Source organism: Ambystoma mexicanum, chromosome 13, assembly GCF_040938575.1.
Source record: "Ambystoma mexicanum isolate Mex_15411 chromosome 13, UKY_AmexF1_1, whole genome shotgun sequence".
Lineage (NCBI taxonomy): Eukaryota > Metazoa > Chordata > Amphibia > Caudata > Ambystomatidae > Ambystoma > Ambystoma mexicanum.
This window is the reverse complement of record NC_090938.1, coordinates 354,112,689-354,135,169: the sequence shown is the minus strand read 5'-3', so window position 1 is coordinate 354,135,169 and position 22,481 is coordinate 354,112,689.

The window sequence follows — 22,481 nt, the reverse complement described above, 5'->3', positions numbered from 1 at the left end:
GACGGAACAAGGCTCAAAACGTCTCATGAGCCATGGATAGTGTGTAACGAGGCATGCGCGAGCTGGCCTCCTGTTGACAGCAGCTGCAGACTCACCCTTTCGAGGGTGACCCAGTGGCCTGCACAAATGCTATACTGAGTACCAATACTGGGACTCAAGGTACAGTGGCACACTCACCAGCCTGACGTGATGAGCCTGGCCTGGTGGGCACTTGAATCTGTCTGTGTCCCCCCAGGGGCGAATAATCCCCTGAGACAAGGAGGACTGAGGGGACTCCAGAAAAATCAGGAGGAGATAGAGTGGGGAGGACGGCCACTGAACTGTTAATAAGTGCCCTCAATAACAAGGAGCGTCCAGCTCTGGGGCAGAATCTGACCAGTGGCCCTTACATAAGCGAGAATGGCATCCAGACTGCCCAAAGTCAAAGGGAAACAATCAACCTTGGAGGAGTTTGCCAAGTCACCGCAGGTGACTGAGGGGGCCATCGGAAAGGGTCAGGGCGCACGAGATAGTGAGAAGATGGCGCTCAACAACCAGCAGATATTGCGCGCCATAGCTGAACTAGGGGATCATGGGAAAGTAAGATGGGCACTGCTATCTCGGATTTGAGGGCCACTGTGGAGTCTAAAATTGACGCTGTGAGTATAGATGTGTATTTGCTTCGACAAGATGTACGAGCGTTGGCCGAGCACACAGGAACCCTGGAAAAGGAGGTGAAAGCCAACACAGGCACATGCACGGCAAACACAAAAGAAGTCCATGGGCAGCAAACAACAGATGTGCAACCTCGAGAACAGAGCCAAAGAAGCGGAAGGGCGTGCTCACAGAAACAACGTGCAAATTGTGGGGCTTCCAGAAGGCAAAGAGGGATCTGACCCGACGAACTATGTCGAAAACATGCTGCTGCAGGAGATATCAGGTGGAGCGCTAAGCCAAGGGTTTGCAGTGGAGAGAGCGCACAGGGCCCAGTCGAGGAGGCCACCGCCGGGGGACCCTCCGCAACTTATCATTGCCAAGATCTTCAACTACAAAGACAGAGAGAAGGTCCTGGAGCACTTCCGCAAAGGGGGACCCACAAGCAGAGCATTAGCTACTATCACTGTGTACCTGGACTATATGGGTCAGAGACAGTGCTTGAATTATGTGGCAATGAAGAGGAGGTTGCTTGGGGAAGGCTACAGATATATGCTGCTGTATCCAGCAAAAATGAAGGTGCTCCATTAGAATTAAACGCTTTTCCTTGATTCACCATAGGATGTGACCGCATGGCTGGACTCGAGGAACTTTCCGACAGGAGCAGAAGATCAGAAGGAGAGTGCGACCGAAAAATGAACCGGAGCCTTGTCAGTGCTACGCTGATGCACAAGCGAATAATTTGAGAGATAAGTACGGCACATAAAGTGACACTGGGACTGGATTATAGTAGATTGCACAGGAGATGGATAGGTTTGTTTATATGGTCCTGAACTGTAATGTGCTGTCAGCGCATATCAGGAGGCAGGACCAGGAGACACGCTACCATCTACCCGAAGGTAGTTTAGTTGGGATACTGTTAGGGTGGTATCTCCCTGCTTCATACCGAATATCGGTTGTACCGAGAAGAGGGCTAGATACAGGGTAGCCTGAGATCCAGGGATGGAGCTGGGCAACAGTTTGGGGAAGTTGGGGGGGAGGGCAACAGTTGGGGTTGGGTAAGATGGGGGAGGGAAGGGAGATGGGGAGTTTGAAGGGATGTTAACGGGGCGAACTTGCACCTACACAACACTACGCATGAAGCGGATGATAAGGGAGGAACAGGGGGGACAGGGTATGGATAAGATGGGGGACCTAAAGATAGCCACCTGGATGTCAGGGGGCTCAATAGTTATTTGTAGAGAAACAAGGTCATGATGTACTTGAGACGACAGAAAATTGATATTGCTCTGCTACAGGAAACCCACCTCACGACAGAGAAGCAGGAAATAGTGGGAAGGAAATGGAGAGGCACCACCATAGGAGCGACGTACTCAGCATACGCTAGAGGAGTGATTACATGGATAGTACCACATGCCCCCTTTAAGCTGTTACAGTCCACCCTAGAGCCTGATGGGAGGATGGTACTGATAAAAGGCCTGGTGGAAAATAGAGAGCTGAGTATTATCAACACTTATGCCCCGAACCAGGACACGGTGGCCTCTTCAAGACCTTGTAAAGTAAGATCAGCCCTTACATGTGTGCTGACTCCAGCTGAGCCACCCATCTCTACCAGTTTCTGCTGCCTACTTGCCTCATTAGCTGATGCCGCTGAATTTCTTTTCGTTCTGCCGTGGAAAACACGTGCAGAGTATCTAAGATGGCCGCCACAATCTGCTGATTATCAGTTGCTAAGCAACTGTGGGTGTGTTCCCTTGGAACAACCCGATTGGCTGTTCGCGTAATATTGACTGCAGTAAGTGACCGGATGGCTTTAGCCGGCCACTTCCTCAAAAGGCCAGCCTCTTAAGGCTAGGGCCTGTCTTTTGCCTGTCCAGTTTGTGATCCATCCCTGGAGGGCAGGAGCCCTCCCCCCAGCAATCCAGGCCACCTCAGGAGAAGCAGGCCGCATCGCATGACCAACGACATCTGGCTCTCCTGGTAATTACATACCACGATCTGTGCTGACTTCAGCTGAGCCACCCATCTCTACCAATTTCTGCTGCCTACTTGCCTCATTAGCTGATGACGCTGAATTTCTTTTCGTTCTGCTGTGAAAAACACATGCTGAGTATCTAAGATGGCCGCCACCCTCTGCTGATGATCAGTTGCTAAGCAACTGTTGGTGTGTGCCCTTGGAACAACCCGATTGGCTGTTCACATAATATTCACTGCAGGAAGTGACCAGATGGCTTTAGCCGGCCACTTCCTCTAAAGGACAGCCTCTTAAGGCTAAGGCCTGTCTTTCACCTGTCCAGTTCGTGATCCATCCCCAGAGGGCAGGAGCCCTCCCCCCAGCAATCCAGGCCGCCTCAGGAGAAGCGGACCGCATCGCATCACCGATGACATCTGGATCTACTGGTAATTACATACCACGATCTGTGCTGACTTCAGCTGAAAAACCCATGTCTACCAGTTTCTGCTGCCTACTTGCCTCATTAGCTGATGACGCTGAATTTCTTTTCGTTCTGCCGTGAAAAACACGTGCAGAGTATCTAAGGTGGCCGCCGCCCTCTGCTGATAAGTTGCTAAGCAACTGTGGGTGTGTGCCCTTGGAACAACCCGATTGGCTGTTCGCATAATATTCACTGCAGGAAGTGACCGGATGGCGTTCGCCGGCCACTTCCTCTAAAGGCCAGCCTCTTAAGGCTAGGGCCTGTCTTTCGCCTGTCTGTGGCTTGCCGGGACTAACGGGCCAGCCACCCTGACCGCGCAACATAGACCGACCTACCAATCAGAGAACTCCCTTCTGACTGTAACCTTACCTGTTCAATTCAAACCACCATATACTTGGTCAGTTCTCCATGCCTTTGTGACAATCACAGCACTTAAAGTAACGGGCAGACATTAATATACTTTCTACCACTTCCCACACTGCCTGTACACGACTGAGTGCAGAGATTTCCTGTTGTTTCAAATTACTTGCCTGACTGCATAATCACTTCTCTTGCATACTTGCTTACCCTGCCGTACTGTTATCTCCTCGTCCTGTAACTCTATATCCCTGCCATATCATTTTTTCGGCCTGCTCAGCACATCACACCCTCAAACACCTGTTAACCAAACAACCAGTACGCCACGCCCGTACATAATCTATGTACCCTCGCTAACGCAGCGCCATACCATTCCTACCTCCCACTATAGGAAACCTCCCTCTTGGTAACGATCGGCACCTGGGTCACTCCCCTAGCCTGCACCTAATCAACATCGCATGTCCGCTCCCTGCTTTCATTACGAATATCAGCAGTACTGCTGTAAGCTCTGATCTCCAACTGTCATCTAAACACACTCTGCCCTAGCAAACCTACGCTCAGTTGTTGTGAACCTACTACATGTGTCCACACACGCTAGCCGGAAACTGAGGTACAAGATATCTACACATGCATATATAAAGCCGCTTTGTAATGCAAACTTATTGCTGCATTTACTGTATGCTTCCTGAACGTATTTTCTACAAACCAATGTTGTTGAACCTAACCCATATGTGCACTGCATTTGATTGTTGACCCTAGCCCATATGTGCAATGCATTTGATTGTTGACCCAAGCCCATATGTGCATTGCATTTGATTGTTTACCCCAGCCCATATGTGCACTGCATATGATTGTTGAACCTAGCCCATATGTGCACTGCATTTGAATGTTGAACTTAGCTATATGTGCATATCATTTGATTGTTGATCCTAGCCCATATGTGCACTGTATTTGAATGTTGAACTTAGCCCATATGTGCATATCATTTGATTGTTGATCCTAGCCCATATGTGCATTGCATTTGATTGTTGACCCCAGCCCACATGTGCACTGCATTTTATTGTTGAACCTAGCCCAATGTGCATTGCATTTGAATGTTGAACTTAGCCCATATGTGCATATCATTTGATTGTTGATCCTAGCCCATATGTGCATTGCATTTGATTGTTGACCCCAGCCCACATGTGCACTGCATTTTATTGTTGAACCTAGCCCAATGTGCATTGCATTTGATTGTAGAACTTAGCCCACTTGCGCGTCTGTGCCCTGTCTCTGATCGCCACATCTAGCCCATACATGTAGACGAGCTGCATGACTATGCCTAATCACCAACGTGCATGCGACCCGTTATGTCCTGCCCAACCCAAAGCAACCTAGCCTGTGCTCTCAAAGATCCACCTTTGGGTCACCTCCCTCTACACCTACGCCTGTATTAACCTACAAACCCATATCAGAATCCAATGAATGCATGCAACTTTAGTTAGTGACTGTCGATACTCGCTAGGTCCTCACTTCTATCTTAATATCGGTATCATGTTCTGACACCTTTGCGCCTACCCGAGGCTAATGATCCCTTTACTGAGACTATCACTCTTGTTGTGGGCATCTACCCTTGTGATCCTTTTACCATCAGCTAGCCTAGCTGCAACCATCAATCTGCGCCTTGGAACTATGGCCCCTACCTGCAGGCCTTTGGCCTTCTACCAACCTGAACAGATAGCAGCTCTGCACAACGACTTGAGACTCAGCATTGCACCTGCTCTTCACAATAGCCTGCCTCACTTGAGCGCTGAGCCTCCCAACATCTACCTTAATGCCCCTGCCTTATGGTTAGATCACAAAAAAACCTACAACTAACCAACCATGTTCTACTTACCTAAGAAACAAGAGATTAGGAATTAGATTTTTGGGCATGCACCTGCACCTAAGCTCCCTCTGTTGACTCCAGCCCCACCAGGCACAGCCATACAGATCAAGGCCGCTATGGTCAACACAAGGTCCCTCGCAGCAGATGCACTCGACATCGCGGACCTTATCAAGACACGGGAGCTTGACTTCATTGCCACGATTTGGTCTCGTGCAAAGTGACTTTGAACTTGTGCAAAGTGACTTGGAACTGCCAATGAGCACCCTGATTCACAGAACGGTGCCAAGTGTATGTTTGCAGTGCAAAATCAGTGAAAAGTGTGTGCAAAGTCAATTTGCACTGCAAAAATACACTTTGCACTGACTTTGCATTGCAAAAAAAACACTTTGCACCGTTCTGTGAATCAGGGTGTTGGTTGGCAATGCAAAGTCACGTTGCACCACGCTGAAAACTTAATGAATCGGGCCCTTTGTGTGGGACGGGGGTGGGTTGCATTGGATTGACAGGCGGGGATACATATAATATGTCTCAACTTAAATAGCACAGTCCCAGCCCCTCCCCCATGTTGTGTCCTCAGGTTTATTTACATAAATAGGTCACGTGTTCCACATTGTCATGCAAAGCCGGGCCAGAGCGTGAACTTAAATCGGGGTGACTGTAAAAGGGGACTCTTAAATCTTGGACATTTGTGGTATTTCTAGGATTCGGGGGATCATGTCACCCCACCTTCTCAGCAGCCTGTGGATATTAGCTTTCCTGCTACATGGCTTCACCGGTAAGAGCGTCACATCCTTTTCTGGAAAAAGCACTGCTAATAATTAGATATTTGAACAGGCGATTGTGATATTGTTAGCTGTCTCTTGTTGTATTTTCAGGCGCTGTCGCCGAAGTTCTCCTGACCCAGGTCGGTGACGCTGTTAAGAAGCCCGGGGAGTCCCATGAGCTCTCCTGCCGGGGGTCCGGGTTCACCTTTGGGAGTTATGGAATGCACTGGGTCCGGCAGGCTCCAGGGAAGGGCCTGGAGTGGGTGGGGGTGATATGGTATGACGGAAGCCGGAAATATTACTCGCCCTCAGTGCAGGGCAGGTTCACCATCTCCAGGGATAACCCCAGCAGCACAGCACGGCTACACATGGGCAGCCTGAGGACGGAGGACACTGCCAAGTACTACTGTGCCAGAGAAAACCACAGCAGCACAAACTAGCCCCTCCCCGTACAAAAACCACAGGCACTGGCAGAGCCTGAGCGGGTTCCTCTTTTAAGTCTTTCTCTGGGGACCCACTGGGGCTTCTGAGGCCTTGATGCGGAGATCGACGTTGGTAGTCAGCCCCAGTCACTTCTGGGGTGATGCTCCTTTTGTGTCATGCTGTTTGTCATTATTTGGGGTCAGCTCAGGAACTCCAGGGCTTGTGCCTGAGACAGCCCCCCCCCACATGATGTAAATCAGCAGGACCCTGAGGAGCCATCAAAGTGCCTTAGGAACCAATATCCAGCCCTCCCCTTCTGCACGAGTCCCTTCTGCACGAGTTGAAAATGGTCGAAGTCACACATTTATTTTGCAAACCACCCGGTTATTGTTATTTTTTGGGGTGGGTGGGGTTGGGTGGGAAGATTGCAGTATTTTTGGTAATTCCGGTAGTTCCTGGGGAGACTATCACAGCATTGCTATGAGAACTGTTTCTCTATTAATGACGCTGCTACTTGTCTCTCATCACCACATGCTCTCACCGGACGTGATGGCAACAGCAGCAGCAGGGACGCTGCATTGGCACTCACAGCCGCACCTGCATCTCCTCGAGGCGCGTGAAATGAATGACAGCCCAGGACAGGACACCTTAGGTCTTGATGATAGACCCGGGAGAGTCAGGGAGTCCATGGGAAGGGCCGAGCCTGGGGGTCAGGCTTGGGGCCAGGAGCCCACCACGGGCCGAGCCAAGAGCGTCGCCATATACATCCTGCAATGGAATACTTCAAAGCCGCTCACCCAATGCCATTTACATTACGGTAAAAGGATATAAAGGAAGAATATATAAGAGCTCATCAAAAGAAGCTTAATTTTTCAGCACATTTAGGCTGACGTTTATTACATTCGCACTGCTTTGAAAAAACCCATGCAGGCTTAATAAATGTAGCTCAAAAAGAGTGTTTTGGGAGGTGAGGTGCAGGAAGTGTGCAGGAAGTGTGCAGGAATAGCCATAGGGATCAACATTGCCAAGGGGAGGGCAAAACCTACTTGTGTGTGGGCATCTAACTTCTTTACATGTTCTAATGAGACTTTTCTTGTGCAGCTTCAATGTTACAAGCAGTTGACTCTCTCCTTCAAGTCTGAAACCACACACTTAAGGACTGCTGTGAGTAAGAGCTGCCTCCTGTCCCGCCTACCCCTCCAATCACTTCAGTGTCAAGTACTAACCCTCCGGCCCTTCCAATAACTCAATTTACATGCAAGTACTAACCCTCAAGCCCTTCCAATCACTCCACTGACATGCAAGTACTAACCCTCCATCCCTTCCAATCACTCCCCTCACATGTAAGTACTAACCCTCCATCCCTTCCAATCACTCCCCTTACATGTAAGAACTAACCCTCCATCCCTTCCAATCACTCCCCTTACATGCAAGTACTAACCCTCCATCCCTTCCAATCACTCCCCTGACATGCAAGTACTAACCCTCAAGCCCTTCCAATCACTCCACTGACATGCAAGTACTAACCCTCCATCCCTTCCAATCACTCCCCTCACATGTAAGTACTAACCCTCCATCCCTTCCAATCACTCCCCTCACATGTAAGTACTAACCCTCCATCCCTTCCAATCACTCCCCTCACATGTAAGAACTAACCCTCCATCCCTTCCAATCACTCCCCTGACATGCAAGTACTAACCTTACATGCCTTCCAATCACTCCCCTGACATGCAAGTACTCACCCTCCACCCCTTCCAATCACTCCCCTGACATGCAAGTATTAACCCCACATTGCGATTTCCATTGCCTAAACATGTATGCAGGTACTAACAATTAAATGCTTTACGTTAGTAATTGCAGGGCCTTTGCTAACAGTGAAGCTCAGGCACAGTTTAACATCTTCCTGTTCTCTCTGGCCCTGGCTCTCTAGGTCAGCCATGTCGAGTTAACATAGCCCAGAACTTGAGATGGGTGGGGGGGGCTAGAGCCAAATCTGCTCAATGGTGTTGTGCCACTGCCAGGACAACACGCAATGGGCCTCCAGCATTCCACGGTTTAATGGGATTGGTGGTGGCCCATTGAATAGATGGGAGAGGCGACTGCAGTGGCCCAGGCAAAATCATAATGAACACATACAAAGGAAATACAATAAAGGCAGCCTGGGTGCCCTCCCGGCACCTAGACCCTTTTTATTTGCTTCCCTTCTTGTGCATCGATTTTCCAGCGCCACTGCAGTCCCCTCTTCCGATACTGCAGCGGAGAGGGCAAAATAGAAATAAATGCAATAAAAAGGAGAACAAATAAAACGTGGCCCTGGAGGGCGCCAGGGTGGCATATATGGGATTTACTTTTTATGCATTTATTTATTTTTTGTCCACGCTGCTACCGTCCCCTCTCATGCACTGCAGCGGCTTTTGGGGGTGGGACAGGAAGTTTGTGGCTGCTGGTCTGTGGGTGGGCCCAGAACGCAGCGTAAGCTGCATTTTTTTCTTTATCCCGCTTCTGTTTTTCGCCTGTTTAGATAGCCATGGTGGGGCCCGTAGTAGGCCATGGAGTCCGGAGGTACCAGCCCTAAACGAGGGTAGAGCTGGAGCCCCTATTTCAGCACGAGCCAGCCCAGACCTCGCCATGCTCGCCCACCTCTACTCAATAACTGTAGTATAAGTCAGTGCAGAGGTGGTGTCCGTGCTGTGTGGTTCTGCATAATGTCAGCATAGGGGGTGCAGCTAGACAACTTGTGTTTGTGCACATGGTGCTGCAGTAATGTGTAGTGCTGTCGAGATGGACAGGGAGGCAAGTACCATGGCCCTGGCCCTGCGGATGCTGTGTTTAGTGACCCATGTGTTGTATTGTGGGGGTCCACAGTTGAGGCCTGCATCCTCTCAATGTTGAGAGACTTGCCTGCTTCTAAGCTGGTAAGAGCAAAAATGGTAATTCTTACAGGCAGATATTTGCAGTTGTGTTACTCTGCCTGTCCTATGAATCTTATATGTGTTATGGAGCCTGTAGCTATGTGCAAGTGATTTGCTATGCAAAACAAGAAAATACTGCCGGACAGTGGAACGGAGCGGAGCAGGAGAAGGGGCAGTATTGGCAGCAAGGGATGGCACGGGCATACTTGCATGTTTAGAAGTTGTGGCAGGTCTCTCATTCTGGATTCAATTTGGGATCTCTAGTGAACTGGCTTTGACTTAGTGAACTGCATAGGTGGACACTAGGTTTCCAACTTTGCATAATTCACACTATTAATGCTTGGAAGGCTTGTTGCAAGTTTTGTCTGAGATGGTATGTTATGTTATGTTATTTTGCATTTATATAGCACCTTATATACCATTGGTATGATCTGAAAGCACTGGTAGGTTGAACGCCCTTGGGAACCGAAGTTCAGGTCAGTAGAGAGAGTAGAGAGAGTCAAAGATGCATGTGAGCACCGGGTATGTGTGCAGCTGGTGCGGTATTCGTGCAATAGCTGCTTCTTAGCGGTAGGTGTGGTGGTTGAGAGATCAGGAGTATGTGTTCGTTCTGGCAGGATTTATCCAGACCGAATGTGGCTGCGTTAGGCCTGAGGAGAACGCCTGGCTGGGGGGTGTGTAACCAGCAGTGCTTACTTAGAGTGATGGGGAGTGAGCGGCAGATGTTGGTATGAGAACACTTATGCCGAATGGTGTCATAGTATCACTGTGTTCTAGATGAGTGGTGGTGTAAAGAGGAGAGTAAGCGTGGTGGTGTGATATGATGGGTTATATGCTCTTTCAAACGTTCCCGGCATTCCAAACCATATTATGTATTTCACGCAATTCTATGTGCTCTAGTCCATTCCATGTACTCTTATTCATTCCATGCACCCCAGTCTGCTCCACAAACTCCGGTCTGCTCGATGCACTCATGCACTGCAGTTCGCCCTGCGTGCTCCATTCTACCCCACATACTCTAGTCTGCCCCATGCATGCACTCTTGTCTGGCACACGTATGCATTCCTGTCTGCCCCACACATGCACTTCTTTCCGCTTCATGCATGCATTCATGTCGGCCTCATGCATGCATTCCTGTCTGCCACTCGCACTCCTGTTCGCCATTTGCACTCAAAACTGCTCTATTTACTACAATCCGTTTCGTGTTTTATGTACTCCATCCACATATTTCGTCTGTACACTCGCACACGCTTGCACTCTGCACTCATTCGTTCTACATACTCAATTGCTCTACGAAACTCGTCCGCTCTACGCAGCAGGTCTGTTCCCTCTAAGCACTCGTTCACTCTGCTCTAGGCACTCATTCGCTCTAGGCACTCATTCGTTTTATGTCCTCACACGCACTATGCATTCACCTGTTTTATGCACATGTCCCCTCTATGCACACGTCCCCTCTATGCACTCATCCCCTTCTACGCACTCATCCCCTTTTACGCACTCGTCCACTCCCAGCACTCATCCGCTCCCCACACTCATCCGCTCCCCGCACTCATCCGCTCCCGTCACTCATCCGCTCCCGTCACTCATCCGCTCCTGTCACTCATCTGTTCTATGTACTCATCCGCTCTATGCGCTCGTGCTTTCCACGCATTCAACTCATCTGGTCCCTGCACCCATCCGCTCCTGGAACTCATCTGCTCCATGCAGTCATCTGCTCTATGCGGTCATCTGCTCTATGCAGTCATCTGCTCTATGCACTCGTCTGCTCTAGGCACTCGTCTGCTCTAGGCACTCGTCTGCTCTAGGTACTCGTTCTTTCCACGCATTCAACAGCAATATGCGCTCATCAGCCATCTAAAGTCATTCGCTAATATGCAGTAATCCTGTTCTATATATTCAACTGCACTGTACACTCATCCGCTCTGTACACTCATCCCCTCTGTACACTCATCCGCTCTGTACACTCATCCGCTCTGTACACTCATCCACTCTATACATTCGCCAGGTCTGCACATTCATCTGCTCCAGCGATCCACACACTCTCCGCATTTCGGTACTCATCGGCTCTACATACTCATCCGATCTACGTACTCATCCGCTCTACATACTCATCCGCTCTACATACTCGTCCGCTCTACACACTCACCAGGTTTACGCTCATCTGTTCTGTGCATTCATCTGTTCTACGAACTCATGCGTTCTACTCGCTTCTCTGTATTTACGGATTCATCCGCTCTACACGCTCGTCCACTATACATACGCAACCGCTCTGCACACACATCCGCTTAACATGTTCATCCATTCTATACACTCATCTGATCTACATACTCATTCGATTTACATACTCATTCGATCTATATAGTCATCTGTTCTTCCACTCATGCATTCTTCCACTCGGCGCATTCACCTGTTCCACACGCTTCATCCATTCTAACTATTTCATCCACGCCATTCGTTTCCCTATGATTTATTCTTTACTCGTTTAATTCTGTTTGTCCTTCTAGTTCTTGGGAGCGAGTTCCACAGGGTGAGGGCCAAGGCTGAGAATGATGATCCGCCCAACCTGACTGAGTTTGTCTTAGGTATGACTAGGAGGCCAGCTGAGCTTGATCTTATGGTGCGTGGAGGGTGATAGGGTTTTAGCTTGTCTTGAAGATATTGAGGTCCGGGTTTATGCAGTGCGCGATGGGCGATGCATAAGGTTTTGAAAGTCACCCTTCGGGCTACTGGAAGCCAGTGAAGCGTCTTAAGGGCTGGGGAGATGTGGTCTCTTGGGCCGTGCGCAAGTAGCATTTTGGCTGCTGCGTTTTGTGTCCTTTGGAGTTTATTCAGTTGGTACGCGTAGACTCCGAGGTATAGGGGGTTTGTGTAGTCCAGTCTTGATATAACGATTGATTAGACCGCAGAGAGACTGTTGGGAAAGGAGAGATATGGAAAGATGCGCCTAATGGTTTTAAGGTGGTAGTGGCAGGAATTTGAGACGTTGTTGACTTGGCACGAGAGTGTTAGGTCAGAGTCACAAAAGAAGATCCGAGTTGCCACATACCATGATTTCCGTTTTGGAGGGGTTTAACAGGAGGTGGCTTTGGGTCATCCAGAGTTCTATGTCAAGGAGGCAGGAGGCCAGGTCAGGTCGGGAGTTGGGTTTTGAGTTCATTCATTTTAGAATAAGTTGAGAGTCGTCAGCGTAGTTGTAACACAGGATGTTGTGTGAATTAATTATTGTGGGAGGGTGATCAAGTAGAGATTGAACAGGAGAGCAGATAGGCACGCCCCTTGTGGTACTCCCGTGTTGACTGGTCGGGCTTGGGAGGTATAGGTGGAGGATCGTTATTTGGTACCTATCTTTGAGGAATGAGGCTATCCATTTAAGAGCGGTTCCACAAATTCCTAGGGAGTGGAGGCGGTCTAGGAGGATTGAGTGATTGATTGTGTCGAAGGCGGCAGATAGGTCAAGAAGGATTAGTGCGGCTCATCCCCCAGAGTCTGCCGTCATATTAAGGTCATCCCAGATTGAGGTTAGGGTGGTTTCAGTTCCGTGATGGGCTCTGAAACCTGATTGTGCGGGGTCTAGGAGATTGTTGGCTTCGACAAAGGCATTTAGTTGGGAGTAGGCTGTTCAGTCAATGAGTTTGGCAAGGAATCTGGTCTTTGAGATCGAGCAGTAGTTTTTGGGCTCAAGTGGGTCAAGGGAAGGTTTTTCAATTAGCGGTTTGACATGAACCATTTTGAATGCGTCGGGAAAGATACCAGAGGAAAGGGAGGCGTTTATAATGGATCTTGCGTGTTCTCCTGCACAGGTGGAAGCGAAAATCTCTTTGACGGTTGTGGCCGGGCAAGGGTCCAGCGGAGAGCCAGATGGTTTGCGGGCAGATAGGAGTTTGAGAAATTGTTCTGGTGATATTGGACTAAAGGATTCGAATGTTGGTTGCGCAGTGGTCGCAGCTGGTGGGTTGGCCGATGTGGGAGGAGTATTGCCTGGTGGATGTAAAAGAGCCAGTTTGGTGGCTAGAGTATTTGTTCTTTCGAGAGCCGTGTTGTAAAAGTGGAGGGAGAGTGAGTCGCACAGTGATTGTGAGGGGCTCGGGACGGTCGTGGTGCAAGCCTGTTTGGTGAATTCAGAGATTATTTTGTGGAGTTCTTTGCTTGGGTTTTTGCAGTTTAGGATTTAGGAGTTGTAGTGGGCTTTTTTTGCTTTCTGGATTTCGGCCTTGTACTGATAGAGGTGTCGGGCCAAGATGGCCCTGCTCTCCTTGGTGTTGTCTTTCTGCCATTTGTGTTCTAGGTATTTATATAGTTTTTTAGTGGTCTTCAACTCAGGAATGAACCATTTAAGGAAGAGGCCACGGTGGGTTGATGGTTTGCAAGGGGGTGTGAGCCGCATCAGAGATGCGTTGAGCCATGAGTCAAAGGCGTCAGTGTTTAGTTGTTTATTGAGTTGGCAGGTAGGTGGTGGAGACTGGAGGAGCGCATCGGCTAGGTCCGGGATGATAATTAGTTTTTTCCAGCATTTGCGTAGATTCGGAGGTTCAGATTCGAGTACGGGAAGGGGGTCAGGTGAGCGAATGGCGAACGAGAGAATTAAGTTATCGGACCAGATGATAAGGGTGGGAGGGTTTAAGTGAGTCCGGGTGTTGGAGCTAAAGATGGCATCAAGAATGTGTTCTTTATAGTGAGTCGGGCCTCTTATGTGGGGTTGGAGGTTAATTGCGTCTAAACCGTCAAGTAGAGAGTGGGTCATAGGGTTGGTGGGGATGTCGCCATATGTTGAAGTCTCCAAGAAGGGTGAGGTTGGGATGGTTTAGTTGAAGGGTGGCAATAGAGTCGCAGAGGTTGTTTGCGAATTGTCTATCGTAGCCAGGGGGACTGTAGATTAATAGGAAGCTGTGTGAGAGCGACGGGGAGAGGGATAGTTTAACGAGGAGAGATTCGCAGTAAGGAATGGAAGGTTGGTTGTCGATGATTGAGGCGTGGAAGAGAGATTTGAAGATGAATGCTACTCCCCCCTCCTCTGGAGGGACAGTTCAGTGGGATGAGGGAGTAGTCAGGGTGGAAGGCTTCTTTAGCGATTGGGGCGAAGTCGTCGGAGAGCCAAGTTTCGATGATGAAAACCAGGTCTGGTTTGTCGGAAGCGAGGAGGTCAAAGATGCAGTGTCTGTTTTTTTGCTACGGATCGGGCATTAAATAGGTCGCAGTTCATATCGACTGGCGAGGTCTCTGAGCTAGCTGGAGCAGAAGGGGGTGGTGGCGGAGAGACTGGAAATTGGAGAGGGTGAGGGGTAGGGTGGGTGATGATCGATGGGAATAATGGGCGAGCAGATGTATTGGCGGGCTTCTGGCAGGATTGGGTCGCTGCGTGTGTTAGGATGATCCGGTCTGGCTCAGGGGTTTTGAAGTGGGGGTTTGGGCGGTTAGGAGTATCAGTTGCAGTTGATGAGAAATTGAGAGAGAGGGGTTTCAGGAAGGGTGGAGCCACGGGGAAGGAGGTGAGTGGGGGAATGAGGTGGTGGGTCGAGACAGGGGAAGCGAAGAGTGCAGAGAGATTGAGGGGGACCAGGTACGTTTCCTCTTTAGTTTCTTTGTTGCGATTGGAGTGTGAGAGAGGGTAGGGGGGGTCAGAGGGGGAGAGGGATGCGGCTTCGGTTCTTGCTAGGGCTAGGTGTGCAGATTTTAGGGAGGGGAAAGGGTGCGGTTGGGAGGAAGGCGGCGGGGGTTTGAGGGCAAGGCGGGGGTGGTTGTTTGCAGGGCTGGGTGTGCCAGGTATGATAGTGAGGGGAGCGGGCATGGTTAACGTTGGTTGGTCGGTGGTGGGTTTCAGGGGAGGAGTGGTCTTAGGGTGGTTGGCTCGCCATCGTGCCCCTCTGGCTTGGTGTTTGGAGAGGGGAATGGCAGGGAGTGCGAAGGAGGGTGGGGTGATTTGGGAAGGGGGCGGGAGGGCAGGCTGATCGGGGAGTGGGTACGGTCCACGGTGGTTGTTTCCGACTAACTTTGGTGGAGTGGGTGCACTCATGCTTGGTACGAGCTTTTAGGTGGATTTGGGAGGGCTTTCTAATTGTAGTTCTAATTTCAGTGGGGCAGCCTTTTAGGCACACTTCTGAGTTCAATTTGCACAGAGATGATACTAGACTATTAGGTGCACTTCTAGATTCAGTTGTACACAGAGATGATATTAGGCTATTAGGTGCACTTCTAGATTCGATTGTACACAGAGATGATATTAGGCTATTAGGTACTATTAGGTACACTTCTAAGTTCAACTGTATACAGAGATGATAATAGGTCTACCTCTAGATTCAATTTTTGTATAGAGGGGATATTAGATTATTAGGCAAAGTTCTAGATTCTATATTACACAGATATACTATTAGGTATACTAATGGTGTCGTGTACACTTCTAAATTGAACTAAGTGCAGAGAGACTATTCTGGACACTAGTCAGTTCAATTAGGGCACGCTAATATGTGCACTTTTCTCAATTCAACTTTACACAGGGAGGGTATTAGGCATGAATCTAAATCAACTTTGCACAGAGAGGTTATTAGGGAGATTAGTCGGTTCAACCCAGCACGGTATTAGACTATTAGGATATTGGGCACACTTCTAATTCAACATTCACAGTGAGTTTATTGGGCACATTTCAACATCAACATTCAACTTTCACATAGAAGCTGTTCAGCACACTTCTAAATTCAACCTTCACAGAGAGTCTATTGGGCACACTTCTTAAATTCAACTTTCACAGAGAGTTTATTCGACACACATTTAAATTCAACTTTCACAGCGAGGCTATTGGGCACACTTCTAGATTCAACTTTCGCAGAGATGCTATTGGGTACACTTCTAAGTTCGACTTCTGAGTGTACTTCTAAATTCAACTTTCAATGAGCGGCTATTGGGCACTCTTCAAATTCAATTTTCACAGAGAGGCTATTGGGCACACTTCAAATTCGACTTTTCACAGAGTGGCTATTGGGAACAGTTCTAAATTCACAGAGAGGCTATTGGGCACACTTCTAAATTCACAGAGAAGCTAATGAGCACACTCCTAAATGCAACTTTCACAGAGTGGCTATTGGGGTCACTTCTAAATTCACAGAGAGTCTATTGGACACACTTCTAAATTCACAGAGAAGCTAATGGGCACACTCCTAAATGCAACTTTCACAGAGTGGCTATTGGGGTCACTTCTAAATGCAACAGGGTGGCTATTCTAAATGCAACAGGGTGGCTATTGCGCACACTTCTAAATTCACAGAGAGGGTAATGGGCACACTCCTAAATGCAACTTTCACATAGTGGCTATTGGGAACACTTCTAAATTCACAGAGAGGCTATTGGGCACACTTCCAAATGTGACTTTCACAGAGAGGCTATTGGGCACACTTCTAAATGCAACTTTCACAGAGAGGCTATTGTGCACACTTCTAAATGCAACAGGGTGGCTATTCTAAATGCAACAGAGTGGCTATTGGGAACACTTCTAAATTCACAAAGAGGCTATTGGGCGCACTTCTAAATGCAACTTTCACAGAGAGGCTATATGGCACACCTCTAAATGCACAGAGAGGCTATTGGGCACTCTTCTAAATGCAGCTTTCACAGAGAGGCTAATGGGCACACTCCTAAATGCAACTTTCACAGAGTGGCTATTGGGAACACTTCTAAATTCACAAAGAGGCTGTTGGGCACACTTCTAAATGCAACTTTCACAGAGAGGCTATTGGGCACACCTCTAAATGCACAGAGAGGCTATTGGGCACACTTCTAAATGCAACTTTCACAGAGACGCTATTGGGCACACCTCTAAATGCACAGAGAGGCTATTGGGCACACTTCTAAATGCAACTTTCACAGAGAGGCTATAGGGCACACCTCTAAATGCACAGAGAGGCTATTGGGCACATTTCTAAATTCACAGAAAGGCTAATGGCACACTTCTAAATGCAACTTTCACAGAGTGGCTATTGGGCACACTTCTAAATGCAACTTTCACAAAGTGGCTATTGGGAACACTTCTAAATTCATAAAGTGGCTATTGGGCACACTTCTAAATTCACAGAAAGGCTAATGGCACATTTCTAAATGCAACTTTCACAGAGTGGCTATTGGGGGCACTTCTAAATTCACAGAGAGGCTATTGGGCACACTTCTAAATGTGACTTTCACAGAGAGGCTATTGGGCACACTTCTAAATGCAACTTTCACAGAGAGACTGTTGGGTACACTTCTAAATGCAACTTTCACAGAGTGGCTATTGGGCACTTCTAAATTCACAGAGAGGCTATTTGGTACACTTCTAAATGCAACAGGGTGGCTATTCTAAATGCAACAGGGTGGCTATTGGGCGCACTTCTAAATTCACAGAGAGGCTAATGGGCACACTCCTACATGCAACTCTCACCTGTATAGAACAGAGTTTCCAAATTCAAATATATTACAGATATAACGAGTTTACAGTGGTGATGCTTTGTTAGATGAGTGGTTGGGTAGTATGGCGTGAAGTAATTGCTTCTTGCCCCACCCTTCCAACCGGTGGCATTCTTTGTGCATGGAACCATCTTGGACTTTTGAGTTATCAATTGGACCAGTCATAATTGAGACTTAGAGTGGCTGCGAGCATTTGTGATGTTTGGTACGCCACAGATGAACCAGCATTATACAGTGTCTATTAGGATTGGTTTGGTCCATTTTTGGTGCTTGGAACCCTTTTTATCATCAATACACTGGCCACAGAAACAGGATTCAAGTTGGGGCACATTTATTGTTTGGAGTGCCAATTTCCAATTTGCCATACATATGGTAGTCAGCTGCAAAAGGTGATTGGCTTCTACCATATCGAGGACATTTTTAAGGGCCAATGCTGACTTTGGGGCAATCGGCTCATATGTCCTCTCTGGTACCTCCACCTGCAGCCAGTCTTGACAGGGCATTGCTGAGGGGTTGAAAACTACCTCTTTATCTTCATACAGGTCACATTCCACAGCCCTTGGGGTTGCTCTAGTGGGAATTGGGGAAGCCCTGGTTAGTCGTACTATTCCTGACATTGACTTTGGGCAACCTCTTAATCGGTTCTAAAGTATCCCACTATGGCACCATGTGTCAAAGATGGTTTTAAAAACACACCAACTCTCAAAGATCGCTCAAGGTTTTGTCAAAGAGCAGATAAATACATCCGCGGTATATCCCGCCGCTCTACCTCCCTTGTATTGGAGACATGAGACTGTGCATTGCCTGACACCAGCTGTCGTACCAATACCGCAGCAAGTATTTGGACGAAGATATCCATTGAGAAAACCCTATCGAATGTACCCTCCAGTTGATGACAGCCTACAGGAGGAACTCCCTGAAGGAATATGAGAAAGAACTAAGAAAATGAACTGATGGCGTCATAAGAAAATGTGCATGGCGTCCAAGATACTAAATGAAGATGATGTATGGATCCTAGAGCATAAATGACGATGTAAAAAATTGATTGGACTACTAAAGTGAAAAAGACAAAGATTACACGTTAACAAAGGGCTGCAGAGAACTGAAGTTCAATGAAGGTACAGACTTTGAAACGCAAGATTGATTGTATGGGCTAGCTATGAGTATTAAATAGAATCTAGTCATCATATAGGCTAGCCATGAGTAGTAATAAATTAAATAATAATTTTTTTGCATTTTATATAGCGCTACGAACCCTCAGGTATCTGTGCGCTGCTTATTATTACCCACAGTGTGTGGTGCTCATTTATAGACCTGGGAAGGATGAAAGGTTGAGGTTGGCCCTGCCGGGATTTGAACCTGCGTTAGCTGGCTCTGCACAGATGCCAAAGCGAGCGCTCTACTCGCTGCGCCACTTGACCGGCTCGAGAATAGAATGGAGACGAAGCCGCCATTGTATAGAAACTGAACATTGGTATCATGAAATAGTATGCCAAAAACCATGAAAGGGGAATTAAAATTCTGTTTCGCAGTGGAAAAACAGGCTGCTGAAGCTGCATGGCAAGGCTGTCCGCCTGAAGTCAAGATCGTACAAATCGAGGTCAGCTATCTACTCTGAAGAGAACTTGTGTGCAGAGCATGAATCCTCTCATGTTAAGGTTCAAGGAAGAACACAAAGGTTGCCAAGTTTAATTCTTTTAAAGCATTTTATAGCTACTGAATGGACCGGACCGTGGTCTCTTGTCAGGAGCCAAGGATGGAAATAGAGCTTGAACTCAGAGTTCCAGACACAATAGCGAGTGTCCTCACTCCCGTTCTTTCTCAGGATGAGAATTCTCTGCAAGGCCAAGTACAAAGACAATTTCATTACAGGAGGCATGGTTGACGAGAGATGTTGGGCTAAATGGGTGGTGAGGTAGCTTCATGTCCTATCTCCTTGCAACTGGGTCTTAGCTTACATGCTGCTAAATGAATTGAATGTTCCAGACATGACACAAGTGTGCCAACCAATTGTATTAGTCCGTATAATGCTGGACCTTATAGCTTAGAAGACCAATCAAACACAATGGGCCTCATCACGAGTTGGACGGTAAAGCCAGCAGTATTACCGCCGACGGTATTAGCCCTACCGCCAAACCCCCCGGCGCTATTAGCGCCGGATCACGGGTTTGGCGGTAATGGAATTCCACACTTAGCCCATTCGGGAATGCCCCATTCCCCATTAGGCTCAATGGGGAATTTTCGCGCTCTTACCGCGGACCCTTAAATCGGCGGTAATAGCACGACCGCCGGATTTAAGGGTTACCGCCAAACTCGTGATGAGAGCCCAATGTAAGTAGTGTAAGAGGATTCAATTCAGCACTACAGCTAAGTTAACGCCTAGTCTAGAATACTGAATGAAAACCCTTATTGATATATCTTTATGTCCAGTTCATGCGTTCTGGATGACTACCCCTATATAACACCCCTCTCTTGGAATCCCCCTGACCCCACTGAGCCAAGAAGTAGTTCTGTTTTGCAAGTTTAAAAGGTTTATTTGATAATTTAAAATATATATATATCACACTTTATAATAAATTAATAATTGAATAGCACACTTAATCTGATATGATAAAGATCAACAACGGAGAATCTGGCACTAGCACACTTCTTATAATCACTAATGAGTTGACATGAAATGGATAAGGTAGCACACTGGTAAATAGGAACAAAAGTATAATGTGGTAGAGGATGCTTTATGTAAGCTCAGGTGGATGCAATATTCAATGAATGCAGTACAGAAAATACTCAATATGATTTCAACCAAACAATGTAATCACTTTTCTCTGGCAATCCCCTCCCCCCCTTGATGCAAGGCAAGGAAATGGAAGGAAAACACACAGTTCTCAGAAATGCAATCAATGTAAATCAGTTCACCCCAGCAAGCTTACACTACAGAAAACAGATAGGAGTTTTGAAAACACAGGCAAAATGTTTTGATATGTGCTAGCAATGGATGAGAAATATGCTGGAAATGCTTTTAATTCCCTTTCAGAGGTTCAGGGTGAGTGGTATCTAGTTAATATTAGTCCAGGCTCACACTAGCAATGATGCAGGGATAGTTAGCAGGTTAAACGAATTTCTGGCAAATGGAAGGCAAGCAGCAGCAGTTTTTACATGTGAAGAAATTTGCGAATCGCGGTAAAATTCGCGAATGCGTGTTCCACGATTGCGGTAAAACTATAAGGGGTAGGAATGCGGTCCTAGGTTCATAGGAAAGCCACGATTCTAAGCTTTCAGATAAAAGTTACTGCAAGTCTCTAGGCCAAACGGTTACAGAGTTATGACCGATTTAATAGAGGTCGTTTTTGGTTTTGCAAATTTTAAAAGCTCAAAATGACAAGTGACAAATTTTGCAGCTAGAATGACAGGTGACAGATTTGGATCTATCAGGCAGTTCTACTTAGGATAAATAGATTGAATTAGATGAATTTAAACTAAGAGATTGGTTCTACACAGTTCTGCTGGGTACTCACACTATATTCTTGAATTAAATGGGCCTCGTCACGGTTCTGGTCAGGGTTTTAGACTGGGCTCTGGTCTCTCTCTGGGCACAGCACTGCTTTCTCTCTCTGGTCTGGTCTCTAGTTTGGCTTTCTGGAGGTTGATGAATTTGAAGTCTGGATCTCTGGATGTTGTATGGTCCGGCAGAGTGCGTTGCAGCAAATGGAATTGAAGGTCTCTATCTGTCCTGACTCTCTGCTTTTATGTGTTTTTAGAGTGGGGGTGTATGCAGCATCACCAGCCCCTACCCCTCTCCACTTGCCATTGGTCAAGCTTTCATTTCTCACTTGATTGGCGAAGGAGCTGTGAGTTAGAGTGATGTCATCCATTTATGATCTCTTGAAACAACTCCCCTATCATCTGTGCACCCAAATCTATATATGATCAAAATCCATATTTCACAGTTACACAGTTGTTTGAAATTACACATACATGGTGTGGCTGAATTTAGCCATGTCTCTGTCCAAATCTGCTCTTTCTAGGAGCTTGCATTCAAAAATGGCAACTTCTAGCACTTTTTCATGTGCTGAACAACATTGGATCTTCATTAAATTTTATACAACTGTTCCTCACATATCTACCCACATACCAATGCATTTTCGTTTGTCTAGCTGAAACAGGGAGTCTGTAATATTAATAAACAATGGGGTTTTGCCCCAGAACATCACACAAATTGGAGTTTGGGCTTGAATTAAAGGTACATTTTTTAAATTAAAGCTCTCAAAGTTATACATTTCTGTCATTTGATTACAAAGAGTTATCAGTGTTTTTGTAAAATATATATTTTACTTTCAATTCAGTCCTCAGAGTGTTGAAGTCCGCCTCCAAGACTTGGGTGGGTCAGTCACAGATCTCTGCTGGCTGGCAGATCTTTGTTGACAGCAAACATCCAGACTTAACATATTCCTTTCAGAGGAAAGGGTCCTTTGTGTGGTGTCTGGCAAGCTCACATCAGGAGGCCAGGGGGCCACTTTGCATTTAATTAACAGAACCCTGTTATTTCCTGGCTTCTTGTGTTGAGTTCTGAAGTGTCAAGAGTTCTCAGGACAGGCAACCCCTTTGAACCTTTGATGAAATAAGACCCCTTTCTTTGCACTCATGCAGTTTGCAAGACAGCTCT